The sequence below is a fragment of the Ochlerotatus camptorhynchus genome, unplaced genomic scaffold (genome assembly GCF_037179485.1).
Source record: "Ochlerotatus camptorhynchus isolate MF236.1 unplaced genomic scaffold, CSIRO-AGI_Acam_v1.1 ptg000167l, whole genome shotgun sequence".
Classification (NCBI taxonomy): domain Eukaryota; kingdom Metazoa; phylum Arthropoda; class Insecta; order Diptera; family Culicidae; genus Ochlerotatus; species Ochlerotatus camptorhynchus.
In genome coordinates this window covers 2,321,794-2,335,630 of record NW_027040657.1, presented here as the reverse complement: position 1 = coordinate 2,335,630, position 13,837 = coordinate 2,321,794, and positions in this window count along the sequence as shown.

Sequence of the window (13,837 nt, the reverse complement as noted above, 5' to 3'; positions counted from 1 at the left end):
ATTTGAAACATCCAGAATCTTTGAATTCCCCATCGACCTATTGTTGGGAGTTTTGCAATCGCATCCAAAGTGTTCTTAGTTTCACTTAGTGCATAATTTTGGAACAAATATTATTGACGATCGACGCATTCTTTCGGAAAACCTGAAGAGTTCAAGATCATTCGGCTGCAAATCTGTTCGAGATGTTCGCCTTACTCAATTGCAAATTATCATCAGCTCTGACTGGAGGCCAATGTTTGCAAACATTGATGTGTAAAATTTGAAAAAACTACGCAAAAACATTAACTTCACAACTCTCATCGCAGATTGCCCGAAAGTTCACCTCGGGTTGAACTTTGAATCGCCCCGAACGGTTGTTGTTTGCGCTCTGCTCCCATTGCTCCAGCACGTGATACGTATTGTTGGTGTCCACGAAAAATGGAGGCAGTAAAAACCGCGGGCTATGTGCAATTTGAGTCCTCTTAATTGAAAAAAAAAATAAATAAAATGCAATGTACGGAGAGTACTGTACAAAGAAGCTGACTAGGGCCGATCAGGCAGGGTGTTCCAATTTCAACAAACACACTCACTCATCAAAACGCAGCTCGAGTCAAGTGACAGCCACTCACACTGCTGGTCACTACTTCGCGCTTCGACACGGTTGTGGACGTTGGCGGTGATAAGAAGAACTACTTGATCTAGAGTGGAGTGAAGAGTGAAGCGAACAAATAACTGCTCGATGAACTAATAACAACAAACAAGGGTTCAGAAGAGTCAAAGTCCACCCGCACTGACGTCAATTGGTAAATTTCTATTCGTTTGCATTGATTAGGCGCACGCTGCTGGGAAGGGACTGACCCTAAGGGTTAATGACAGGATTAATCTAACCCGATTTCGGCAATGGGATCCCTGGTTCAAGGGTATTCGCAATCTCGTGGGGAACGTGGCTTAATGGGTTTTGTGTTTTAGTGTTTGTAGAACAGCGATATTTTTTTCGAGACGATCTCCTAACGCTTCGTAATGAGGAATTTACGATAAGATATGGGGTTGGGGCTAAAATTGGAATGAGAAGCTCGTACTACTGGTAGCAATTAAAGCAAATGAAAAGGGTGTCTTTATATTTGCTTGTTTCCCCCATAAGACATTCGCAATCTTTTCGATGGTCAAAGTCTACCACTGCTCACGTAAGTAGCCTGGTGAACATTTTTTGGACTAGAACAGTGATTTTAAACTCGAGATACGCGCAGCTATTTTTTGTTTGAATAATTATCTGTCTAATTCGTAAAGATTTGGAAATGTATTTTTTTGATTGAAATCGTTCAAATCTACAGTGTCTTTAAAAAGGTTAGAAACCACCGGGAAAGAAGATTGATAGCAAACGTATCAGAGTAGTCACAATTGTGTCTAATTGTCATCGCAACTTTCCAAATCAGGACGCTGTAACGTCTGGAAACAGTACATTTAGACTGGACTTTGTACATGATATGATTGTTTGCACAATTGACAAATCCGGTTTATATTTATTGTACTGAGCAATCTGTCTAGGTAAATAAAACCGACCATTGATCTCACTGCTATTAGAGAAGCTCAAAGCATGATCATGAGTAATCATTTCTGTAAAAATGTAAAAATCCCGCAGCATGATTTTTATCATTACCTAGAACAATCCAGTGCTGCTACTTTTTAACCTAGCAGATGAGCAACAGAATTTTCCTGGATTTTCACCCATTTGAAAGCGTGAGAACAGCAAAGCGGCGCACGCCAAATGGAAAAGTTCGAATCCGTCTATCACGTGGTCAGCATGTCGCCGCTGATGATGATTAATGTAGCCATCAGTGCCCCACCGACCGGTAGTGCATCGAATGCACACAATGCTTCTCATGCATCGGCTCGATCATCAGCCCCGGCGATCTAATAAAGTCCGATCCTCCGTTGTTTGCATGACGTCCCTCCGTTGCGATTGCGCCGGTATAACACAAACATGATCTTACACAAACAAAGAAGGCGAGGGGACATCGGTCACTCGTTGAATAATAGAGCTCAGATGCCGCAACAATGCTTTCACTGTCACGGTTGAGAATGATTTTGAGAATATACCTACCTACACTTTTTAATTGCTCACTTTTCTAGCCCCATCATCTGATGCAAAATAAACGATTATCGCTTTGTAACAACTTAAAATTACGCTTAAACTGCTGTGCAATGTGATCGCACGGTTGACCAGAGCCACACGACATATGATAGCAAGTGTCAGTGTCAAAATGTTTAATTAGCGGGTACTCTCAGCTGACACTTGAACATCCGGACAATGTATTGCTTCTCGGGGTTAAGAATTCTAACTCGAAAGCCCGGGAATTCTCAGTCGCACCCATACCCCGACAATGCCAATAGTAATTATTGCTTACTCTAGCTACTAATGGCACATGGTGATACACGGTAGGGTGCGATGGAGATTTTCCCGCAGGAGAATGCAAGACGCTGTTGCTGTAAGTACTGTATTCACACTTCCGTTTGACCGCATCGGTCAACAAATGACGAAGCGTTTATCACTTGGCGGTGCGGGAAATGATAAGTATGGGTGCAGTACATAGCGAGTCAGTAGATTATCGGTAGATTGGCACGATTTGACCTTTGGAGTGTGTTATGACATCTTAATTTCATAGGAAATTCAAATACTACAGAGTAATTTCTAACACTAAAGCAAAAGGGTCAGAAAGTTGTGATGTTCGATTGAACCTGTGGTTGGCCATCCAAAACGGGAAAAAAACCCGGAAATTCTCGAGCAAAATGTGTTGACATGACTGGCAATTAGGTAAACAAATTTTAAGATTGAGCCACTTTTTGAAAGCTTTAAACCAGTGCTGCAAAATCTCGACAATACACGGTGATATTGACCATTCTGCTTTGATTACTCATTTACAACCATGTAAATTGTCAATGACAATGCTATCAGTGACGAACATGCGTAGATTTTTTTTATTTACTAAATTTGCAACGAAATTAAATGACTTGAGTAACACAATTACATGGAGCCGTTAAAGTGAATATCTACGTCCTGAACTGTTTCGATAAAAATAATGTGGCACATTAGTGTATGTTCTACCGAAGTTAGGATTCGTGATTCGATTTCGATTCGATTTTCTTGATCTGCTATACTACGAACAACCCATTGGTTGACCGATGATCGACCATTGGTAAGGAGGACAACAAGCTTCCTAAGGAAGGATCCTTGGCTGTGAGTGACGGTTAATTGGACCACATACGCACCATTGCGCCGCCAGCCATCAGTGACGACGCCCATCGGCCATGGTTGTGGCCATCTTGTTCATCCGATCAAGGCATTTGACGGGATTTCGACAACGAAGAGGGAGCACCATCATATTATTGTCCGGGTGAGTCTATATAGTATGTATATGTCTGCCGAAGTCTGGCAGCAGAAAATACACATTTTAATGGAAATTGGTATCCTCTTCGATTATTTGCGGACACATCCCTAATTTCATCGCTGACACAAACTGCGACTGCACTTATTTTGAATTTGAATTTCATTGCTGGGTTTCGCACCGCTGCTGGTTTCTCTGGGTGAGTTGACCGCAGTATATGCCCGGCCGAAGTCGGATTCTAGTGGTACTACATTAGTTCCTCATCCTCTTCTCCCAATTCTCGTTGGTATTCTATCGGATTTTCGACATCTGGTGACATTTTACGATAGGAGTTTCGATATCTGGCGAGTTCATTCAAACGTTGATCATTGATTGATGTGTAGAAGTATTCGATCGATTTGGACACTTGTGGAGCTGTTGGTTTCTCTAGGTGAGCTGCCTCAGTATATGTCCAGTCGAGTTTGGATAATTTTGAATACTACATGCTGGTTTCCTCTCCTCTTCATACGTTCCTTATTCGCTAATGAGCATTACCAACAAAGTACCTGTATCGTGACTGAAGCTTTGGTCAATTGGATTGCTGACTTTGGATCAATTTAGGAGGAATCGTTTGTTGTAAAGGTCAGTCAACATAGAATAGTGTGTGTCCACCGAAGCAAGGGACCACAGTATACTACAACGAAACTTCTCTTCTCGTTCCGTATCAACTATACCGAGCTAACATCATGCCTACCAAGAGGCCGTGTATCAGGAAGTCGGTTCTGAAACTCCTCAGGATATTGAGTTGTCCTTCAACGATATCTGGTGTTTCACGGAGAAAATCCAGGAAACAACGACCACTACTCAGATCAATCTACGATTGGAGAAAATCGACGAACTGTGGGAGAGGTATGGTGCTACTCTCGTCAAGCTTAAATCGCAAGATGACTTCGAGGATGAAAACGACGAATTCGAGATACAAAGACAGGAGTTTAGCGACCGTTACTATCAAGCAAAATCCATATTAATAGATCAGGCTAGGGAGAGGCAGGGACCTACATCGTTGAATCAATCCATCCTTGGTACTGAACCATCAGTAACAGCTACGCTTGATCACGTTCGTCTTCCGCAGATTAAGCTGCAATCTTTCAACGGGGAGATAGACGAGTGGTTGAGTTTCCGGGACTTATTCACTTCCTTGATCCACTGGAAGACGGATCTTCCAGAGGTAGAAAAGTTCCACTACTTGAAGGGATGTCTGCAAGGGGAACCGAGGACGTTGATCACCGCTGCCAATTACCAAGTTGCATGGGCTATGCTGATGAAGCGGTACAACAACAGCAAGCAACTGAAGAAACGCCAAATCCAATCTCTCCTCAAGTTACCCATCCTTTCCAAGGAATCCGTTAACGAGTTGCATAGTCTAGTTGAAGGGTTCGAAAAGATTGTGCAAACGTTGGACCAGATTGTACAACCGGTTGACTACAAGGATCTCCTCTTGGTTAATCTGTTGACGTCTCGTCTAGATCCGTCCACTCGCCGGGGTTGGGAAGAGTTTTCTTCGACCTAGGAACAGGACACCCTCAAGGAACTTCTCGAATTTCTCCAACGGCGAGTACGCATATTGGAATCCTTACCACACTCAACCAGTTGGCAATGGACGAAGGCGATCGATATCCACTGGCAGTTGCTGCGATTACCGAAGATACGTATATGGATGACGTGATCACGGGCTGCGATACTCTGGAGGAGGCCAAGAAGCTGCAGATTCAGCTAGACGGAATGACGAGAAGCGGTGGTTTTCGGCTCAGAAAATGGGCATCGAACTGTGCAGAAGTCTTGCACGGAATTTCCGAAGAGAATCTTGCGATCCGTGCATCAGAAGGAATCAATCTTGATCCAGACACTTCCATCAAGGCGTTAGGGCTAACCTGGCTCCCTAATTCCGATGTTTTCCGGTTTCAGTTTGATATTCCGCCTATCAATCCTGACGAAGTACTCACCAAACGTCAGGTTATCTCGATCATCGCCACGTTGTTTGATTCATCGGTGCCACTATTACAGCTGCTAAGGTCTTCATGCAGATTTTGTGGATTTTGGAGGATGAAGACGGTAAAAGGTTAGATTGGGATAAGCCGATACCTTCGACGGTGGGTGAGTCTTGGACGTCCAACTACCGATCCTCAACGATATCCGCATAGATCGTTGTGTGATCATTCCTCAAGCCATGCAGATCGAGATTCACTGCTTCTCGGATGCGTCGATGAAGGCATACGGTGGATGCCTCTATATTCGAAGCCAGGATCAGGCTGTAAATTTCAAGGTTCAACTACTCACTTCCAAATCCAAAGTAGCTCCTCTGAAATCTCAATCAATTCCGCGATTGGAGCTTTGTGGTGCACTGTTAGTTGCACAAGTTATCGAGAAGGTTCTATAGGCTTCCAAACTTACTGTCCGCACGACGTTTTGGGTAGATTCAACGTGTGCTCTTCGCTGGATACAGGCTTCTCCGTCTACTTGGTCTGTATTCGTCGCAAACAGAGTAGCGAAAATCCAGGCGATTATGGAAGGTTGCGAATGGAGGCACATTGCGGGTGCTGACAATCAGGCAGATTTGATTTCGAGGGGAATCGGACCGAAAGAGATAGTCAACAACATGGACCGAGTTGGTTAGCTCAGGATCAGAGCGATTGGCCAACCTCATTGAACAATTCGTCTGAGGACGAATGTGAAGAAGAAAGAAGGCGTACAGTAGCTGTATGTACGACAACAGCTGCTGAAGAATTCAACGAATCGTTTGTCTCCAAGTCCAGCTCCTACACGTACTGCTCCGACGCATAGCAATATGGCAGCGCCTAATGCGTCTACTGCGGATTCCAAGGGAATAGCGTTCGAGTGGATTCCTCACTTCAGAGGAACTACGTCAAGCTGAATTCACGCTAGTAAGAAGGGTCCAAGAAGAAGCCTTTCCTGATGAACTGAGAGCGGTCAGGAAAAATGATCCGGTTCCTAGGAGGTCACCATTACGCTGGTATAGCCCGTTTATATGCAAAGACGGACTCTTGAGAGTTGGTGGACGTTTGAAGTATTCGGAAGAATCTGACGACACCAAGCATCTAATGATCTTGTCAGCTCGTCACCATTGCACGAGGATGATTTCTAAGCAATATCATCTTTGCTTGCTACATGCTGGTCCGCAATTATTATTGTGATCGATCCGCCAACGTTACTGGCCGTTGGGAGGAAGAAACGTTGCCAGGAAAGTCGTGTAGCAGTGCCTGAAGTGCTTCAGGTCAAAGCCTAAGCTGGTGCAGCAGTTTATGGGAGAGTTGCCGGCATCAAGAGTCACGGTCTCTCGTCCATTCTCGAAAACTTTGGTCCGGTGTACATTCGACCAGGACCACGCCGTACTGCTGTGTAGGCATACGTGGCAATTTTTGTATGCATGTGCACGAAGGCGGTGCATATCGAACTGGTGTCTGATTTGTACACGGACAGATTCATGCAGGCTCTCCGACGATTTATCGCACGCCGAGGGAGGTGTACTGATCTGTACTCAGATAACGGTACGAACTTCGTTGGAGCCAGGAATCAGTTGCAGGAGCTGCTTCGTTTACTGAAAACTGAGGGTCATCGACAGCAGGTAGTGAAATTCTGTTCAGACGAAGGAATCAACTGGCATTTCAACCCTCCAAGCGCACCCCACTTTGGAGGATTGTGGGAAGTTGCAGTGCGATCAGCCAAGCATCACGTCCTATGGGTCATTGGGGACAACCCACTTACGCTGGAAGATATGCATACGTTGCTAATCCAGATAGAAGGTTGCCTAAATTCAAGGCCTTTGACTCAGATGTCTGACGATCCAGACGATCTAGAGCCGCTTACTCCAGCACACTTCCTAGTCGGAGCATCTTTGCAGTCGTTCCCTGAGGAAGATTTACGTTTGATACCGACGAACCGCCTAAAACATTGGCAAGTTGTCCAGCAGGAGATGCAGAACTTCTGGAATAGATTGAAGAGGGAGTATCTTTGCCAGCTGCAGGGCAAGTCAAGGCGCTGGTGTCCACCAGTTCAAGTACAAGAAGGAAATTTAGTCGTAATCCATGATAACAATCTACCACCGATGCGTTGGCGTATGGGTCGAATCGTGGATGTACACATGGGTAGCGATGGAGTTGTTCGAGTCGTCACCATCAAAACAGCGTCTGGTGAACTGAAGCGGCCTGTAGAGAAGATTTGTTTATTAAGAATTGATCATTCATAATAATATAAGAGTCATCTTAGACTAATATTTTACATGATTCGTGTGTCCTATTCCTATATTGAATATAATTCCACTATAATTTGTCATGAAAACGAAACTCTAAAACTAAAAACTTCACATAATCTATTTCTATGCTATTGGATCTTTTAATCGTTCGTCATATTTTAACTCAATCGTTCGTCATATTTTAACTTTTGTTATACACTGAAGTCGCTTTTTACGCGGTTTTTTTAGAGGTTTTTTTTTTACACGGGTTTTTTACGCAGTTAGTGCCGCTGAGTCGCAATTTACGCGGTACGTTTTTAACGATTTCTCAACAACGATACAACCTATCGACTTGATTCCAATCACATTATCCGTTTCAAGCTATAGGTAATCGAATGGCATACTTTTAAAAAAATCACAATTTTTGGTGTAAATACAGAAATTTTTAAAATATGTGTATATGAACCATAACATGCTATAATAACGAATGGCATCAAAATCTAAAAAATATTTAAGCATATGAAAAATCAAAATTTCGGTAGATTTTTTTTACGCGGCACGTATCCCCCGCGTAAAAAGCGACTCCAGTGCATGTCTCTAACGACAAAAGCGATTCATTATATACTTTCTTGTAATTTGTACCACTGGATGATTATTTCCAGTTCTGTACATTAATATGGCACCATTCGCACTTTATTGACAACATTTTTTGATTTTGAATCTTGATATCAACCATTAGATTTCAAAACATTAAGATTACTAAATTGATTGCTTATTTTGTTTATTATTAAAGAAATTACTAATATGAAAGTGGATATCAAGAAAACATTATTTGTTATCTTTTACTATCCTTCATACTCGCGTTTAAACTTTTTCGGAAACGCGGAACACGCGAGCATTTCGACGCATACACATCCCTTGAACGCGAACTCAAGAGCCTCATCAAGGCAAAAAAAACGGGGTTACTGGCGGCAGTTTGTAGACGGATTGTCGCGCGAAACGTCTATGAATACGCATTGGAGTACGGCGCGAAGAATGCGTAACCGGTCTACTAACAACGAAAGCGAGGAATGCTCGGATCAATGGATTCTTAAATTCGCGCGAAAAGTGTGTCCAGATTCCGTGCCGTCGCAGTTGATTCCTCACGAAACCGCGAATTCGGTAGACGAAATCAGTCAGCCTTTTTCAATGGTCGAACTTTCACTCGCTCTCCTTTCGTGTGGCAATTCTGCCCCGGGATCTGATATAATCAAGTTCAACTTGCTGAAAAACCTCCCAGACGTCGCTAAGAGGCGCATGTTGAACTTGTACAATCAGTTCTTGGAGCTCAATAGTGTTCCCGACGATTGGAGACGAGTGAGGGTGATAGCCATTAAAAATCGTATAGGCCCATCGCGATGCTGTCGTGTATTCGAAAATTGATGGAGAAAATGATCCTTTTCGCCTCGACAAATGGGTGAGACGAACCACCTTCTTTCAGATACTCAATTTGGTTTCCGTAGGGGTAAGGGAACGAAAGACTGTCTCGCGTTGCTTTCCTCGGTAATTCAGTTGGCTTTTGCTAAGAAAGAGCAAATGGCTTCTGTGTTCTTGGATATCAAGGGGGCTTTTGATTCAGTATCCGTTGAAGTTCTTTCAGAGAAGCTCCACGTTGTGGATTGTGTCCATTAATGAATAATTTTTTGTACAATTTGCTGTCAGAAAAACATATGAGCTTTTCTCATGGAAACTCTACAGCTTTTCGATTTAGCTACATGGGTCTCCCCCAAGGCTCATGTTTAAGCCCCCTTTTGTACAATTTCTACGTTAGAGAAATTGATGACTGTCTTAGTGACAATTGTACGCTGAGGCAACTTGCAGATGATGGCGTAGTGTCTATCACAGGGCCAAAAGAGGTTGACCTGCAAGGACCCTTACAGGATATCTTGGACAATTTGGCTATTCAGCTAGGTATAGAATTCTTCATGGAGAAAACTGAGTTGGTCGTTTTTTCTAGGAAGCATAGCACAGCACAACCGAAGCTTCAACTTTTGGGCAGGCCGATCACTCATTCCATGTCTTTCAAATATCTTGGGGTCTGGTTCGATTCCAAATGCACCTGGAGATCTCACATTGAGTATCTGAGACGAAAATGCCAACTAAGGATCAATTTCCTTCGATCAATTACCGGAACGTGGTGGGGAGCCCATCCACAAGATCTTCTGACGTTGTACCGGACAACGATTTTATCGGTTCTAGAATATGGTAGTTTTTGTTTCCAGTCGGCAGCTAAAACGCACATTATCAAGCTGGAACGGATCCAGTATCGTTGTCTTCGTATCGCGTTAGGATGCATGCACTCGCCTAATACTACGAGTCTCGAAGTGCTGGCGGGCATGTTGCCACTATCCGTCCGCTTTTCAGAGTTATCTCTGAGGCTCCTCACCCGTTGCGAAGTAATGAACCCACTGGTGATCGAAAACTTTGAGAAGCTTCTGGAGCTAAATCCTCAAACATGTTTTATGACTTTGTACTACCTATATTTAACACAGGATGTCAGCCCTTCAAGAAATATTCCCAATCGTGTAGTCTTCTCCGATTTCGGCAATTCAGTGAATTTTGATTTATCTATGACGCAGGAAATCCGCAGAATTCCAGAGCATCATCGTCCTATGATTGCTCCGTCATTATACTCTGCAAAGTTTGGCCATGTTGATTATGCAAGAACGTTTTTCACAGATGGATCTCTAATAGAGGAGTCCGCTGGTTTTGGTGTATTTAATGAATTTCAAAGCGCCTATCGAAAACTTGAAGCTCCTTGTTCTGTGTATGTGGCTGAACTGGCAGCAATTCACTACACTTTGGAAACTATTGCTTCACTTCTTCCAGACCTCTACTTTATTTTTACGGATAGTCTCAGTTCTGTCGAGGCTATCCGTTCCATTAGGCCGGTAAAGCACTTCTCGTTTTTTTTTTTGTCTTGAAAATACGAGAACTGCTTAGTGCTTTATCCGTGCGCTCTTTCATCATCACCTTCGCGTGGGTCCCTTCGCATTGCTCAATTTCGGGCAATGAGAAGGCGGATTCACTTGCGAAGGTGGGCGCTATGGAAGGCGACATTTATGATCGACAAATCGCCTATAGTGATTTTTTCTCTATTGGAGTGAAGGGAGCTTGGGACGATGGCTACATTCAATTAGCCCTAAGGTGTCGAAGTTTGCATGGTTCAAAGGGTTGGACTTGGGTCGAGACTTCATACGCGTGATGTCTCGTCTTATGTCCAATCACTATTGTCTAAACGCTCACTTGTTCCGTGTGGGGTTGGGAGACAGCAATCTCTGTGAATGTGGACAAGGTTACCAGGACGCTGATCACATCCTTTGGTCTTGTGCGGAGTATCGTGGAGTCAGATCACATTTTTATGATTCCCTTCGGGCTCGAGGTAGACAACCTAATGTTCCAGTTCGGGATATTTTGGCTAGACGTGATCTGGAGCTTATGCAACTGATATATGTTTACTTTAAGAATATTAACCTTAGATTGTAAGTTTGATTAACCGTGTGTTTAGTTTGTATTTTGCACGTGTGGGGTTTTTTTCAATGTTTGTTTTCAAGATAATTTCATGTTTTAGGATTAATTCAATATTTGTATCGTAAACCACATTTCAAACCTCCTTCTTCCCTTTTCCAAATTGTAAATCTCCACTAACCTCGAGACAACCACGAGTACTCGGTTCAGTTCCTTTAACTTTAAATTTAAGACAGTAATAATGTATAACGAAAACTTTAACTCGGCTCTGTAAAAGTTTATTCGATTGAGCCTGTACAAATAAAGTAATTTATAAAAAAAAATTTAATTCCGCTTAATTAATGGATACCAAAATGGCATATACGCATTTCGGCGACATATAACTGTGATCTTGCATTTTATACCTAGGGGATGAGTACTTAAGGGGGTTAGATTTTGATAAGTGCTTTAATGGGAATGACACTGATGAAGACTGAACTTTATAGTCGAAATACGTATCTGTCATGGATACCAAAATTAATTAATTGGAATTAAAGGGAAGATAACCTTTTTTTGCTGTTTTATTTAAGAATTTGTAAAATTCTTACTTCTTCTGGAGGATTTTCTTTATGTCACTGACTTCTATCATGGTTTCCACAGCTCTCCATAGCTGTCATTTATTACGCACAAAGATATGCATTACCTTTACCCGTTAGTATGTAATCTATGTAATCCTAAAGCACGGAAAAATAGTTTTTACAAATATATTCATGAGAGAAATCATCCACCATAATCATCATGATCTGCACAAACTATTGTGAAATTTGGCTGACAAACCTCACATCACATTAGGAAATTTCTCAGATGTCAAGAGACATTCATTTGAATTCAGAGAACTTCATAGAAGTTCGTGGAACTTCGTAAAACTTCAGGGACCATCATAGATCTTCAGTATACTTCGTAGAATGTTAAACAACTTCGTGGACAATGATTACGGAACATCGCATGAATTATTTGAAATTCGTACAAGTTCAGCAAGCTGGGCAGAAATTCAGTGCTACCAATCGAAAAATTAAAAAATGTAAACTATGGAAAAATCTTTCGTGAACTGGGAATGTGACATTTTCGAAGAAGTTGACGGAAAATCCCAGGATTTCGTAGAATATTGTACATATTCAAGGAGCTTTATATAGGCTTTGAGTTCATGAAACTGAGTTTAAGAAACTTCTTGAAAGTACAGGAATCCTCGTATAACTGATATTCATGGATTTGCAATGATATCGCTGGATATTATTCAAGACTTTCCAACTTAATAAAATAATGTTCTGATGATCTGAAAGAATTCAAAAAATCAACAGTCGCCTTTTAGACATCCTTCCAAGATGGAAGTTAGATTAGAGAGTATTTAAAGGATATACAACTGGTCGGAGATTTAAAGACCTCTGGATATTTTAAGACTTCAGGTTGAGCAATTATTATTTTTAAGATATTCAACTGTTCATAAAATTCAAATAACGTCTCTAGATATGCTGTCAAGATTGCTGGTTGGTCAGATATTAGTAAATTCAGGTTGATCAGGAAACCTGAAGATCATAAAATGGTCAAACATTCAATTGGCTCTATCAAGATGGCAGATCGGTTAGGAAGTACTTAAAAGATCTCTAGCTGATCGAAGATTTCAAAAAAATCTTATGGATACTTTTCAAGGCTTCAGGTTGATCAAGTATTATTGTGAAGATATTCTCCCATAGCTGAACGTTGATCAGGAAGTATTCAAAAGATCTCCAGCTAATCAAATATTTCAGTGAAGTCCTGTGAATATTCAATTGGATCAAGTTTTATTCTGAAATATAAGATTTTGGTAACATTATTCACATTCTACATATTCAGGAAGAAGCTTAAAATATGAAGTCAAAAACTTCATTTATTTAACAAAAATCTTCATATGCCAGGTTAATATCTAAAGAATCCATCGGAAGTCTTCTTCATAGAATTATAAATGTCTTCAAAATGAAGATATGTCTTTAAATCTGGTGTTCCTAGTATTGAAGAAATCTCCTTTTTTTAACCATTCTTCGAAGGAGATGACACATACATTTCAGTACATCGTTAAAATAAATTAGAAACATACGAATATTCAAACAATTTACTATCTTTATTCAAATATTTATCGAATCCCGGGATGGTGGAAACCAACGGGAAATGGAAACTCTACTTGCTGCTATAGTTGAAAGCAAACATACAGACACAATTACCACCATTTAAAACCCGTTTGAAGTACTTTCAGATGTAGCTAACCTAGGGAAAATACACCCGTCGAAAATCTGAGGAAAAATGTGAAAAGTTTATCAATAACTCCTTCAATTAAAATCATGGGAGAATAGTACCTTGGAGTACAAACAACTTTTTAGATAATAAACAATTAAAAATAAATTTATTTTGCTATAAAAACTGTGTTTGGGAGTAACCTCAACCTAACTACGTCCCTGCCGCCAGCGTGTATTTTCTTTCCAACGCTCACTCCACGGACTCGTACCATCTCTACTCTCGTACGGATACTACCACGGATATGGAATCAATAACAGAGGAGAATACTACGTAGCGATAACGATCATAGGAGATCGGGATCAATGACGTCACATCAGTGATCGTCTAGTTTGCAGGGGATCGTCAATTATTAGGACAGATTATTAGGATAGGACAGTCGGCTCTGACTATCAAGGAAGGATGGATAGAGTAGAGCCACAATGGATTTTAATGT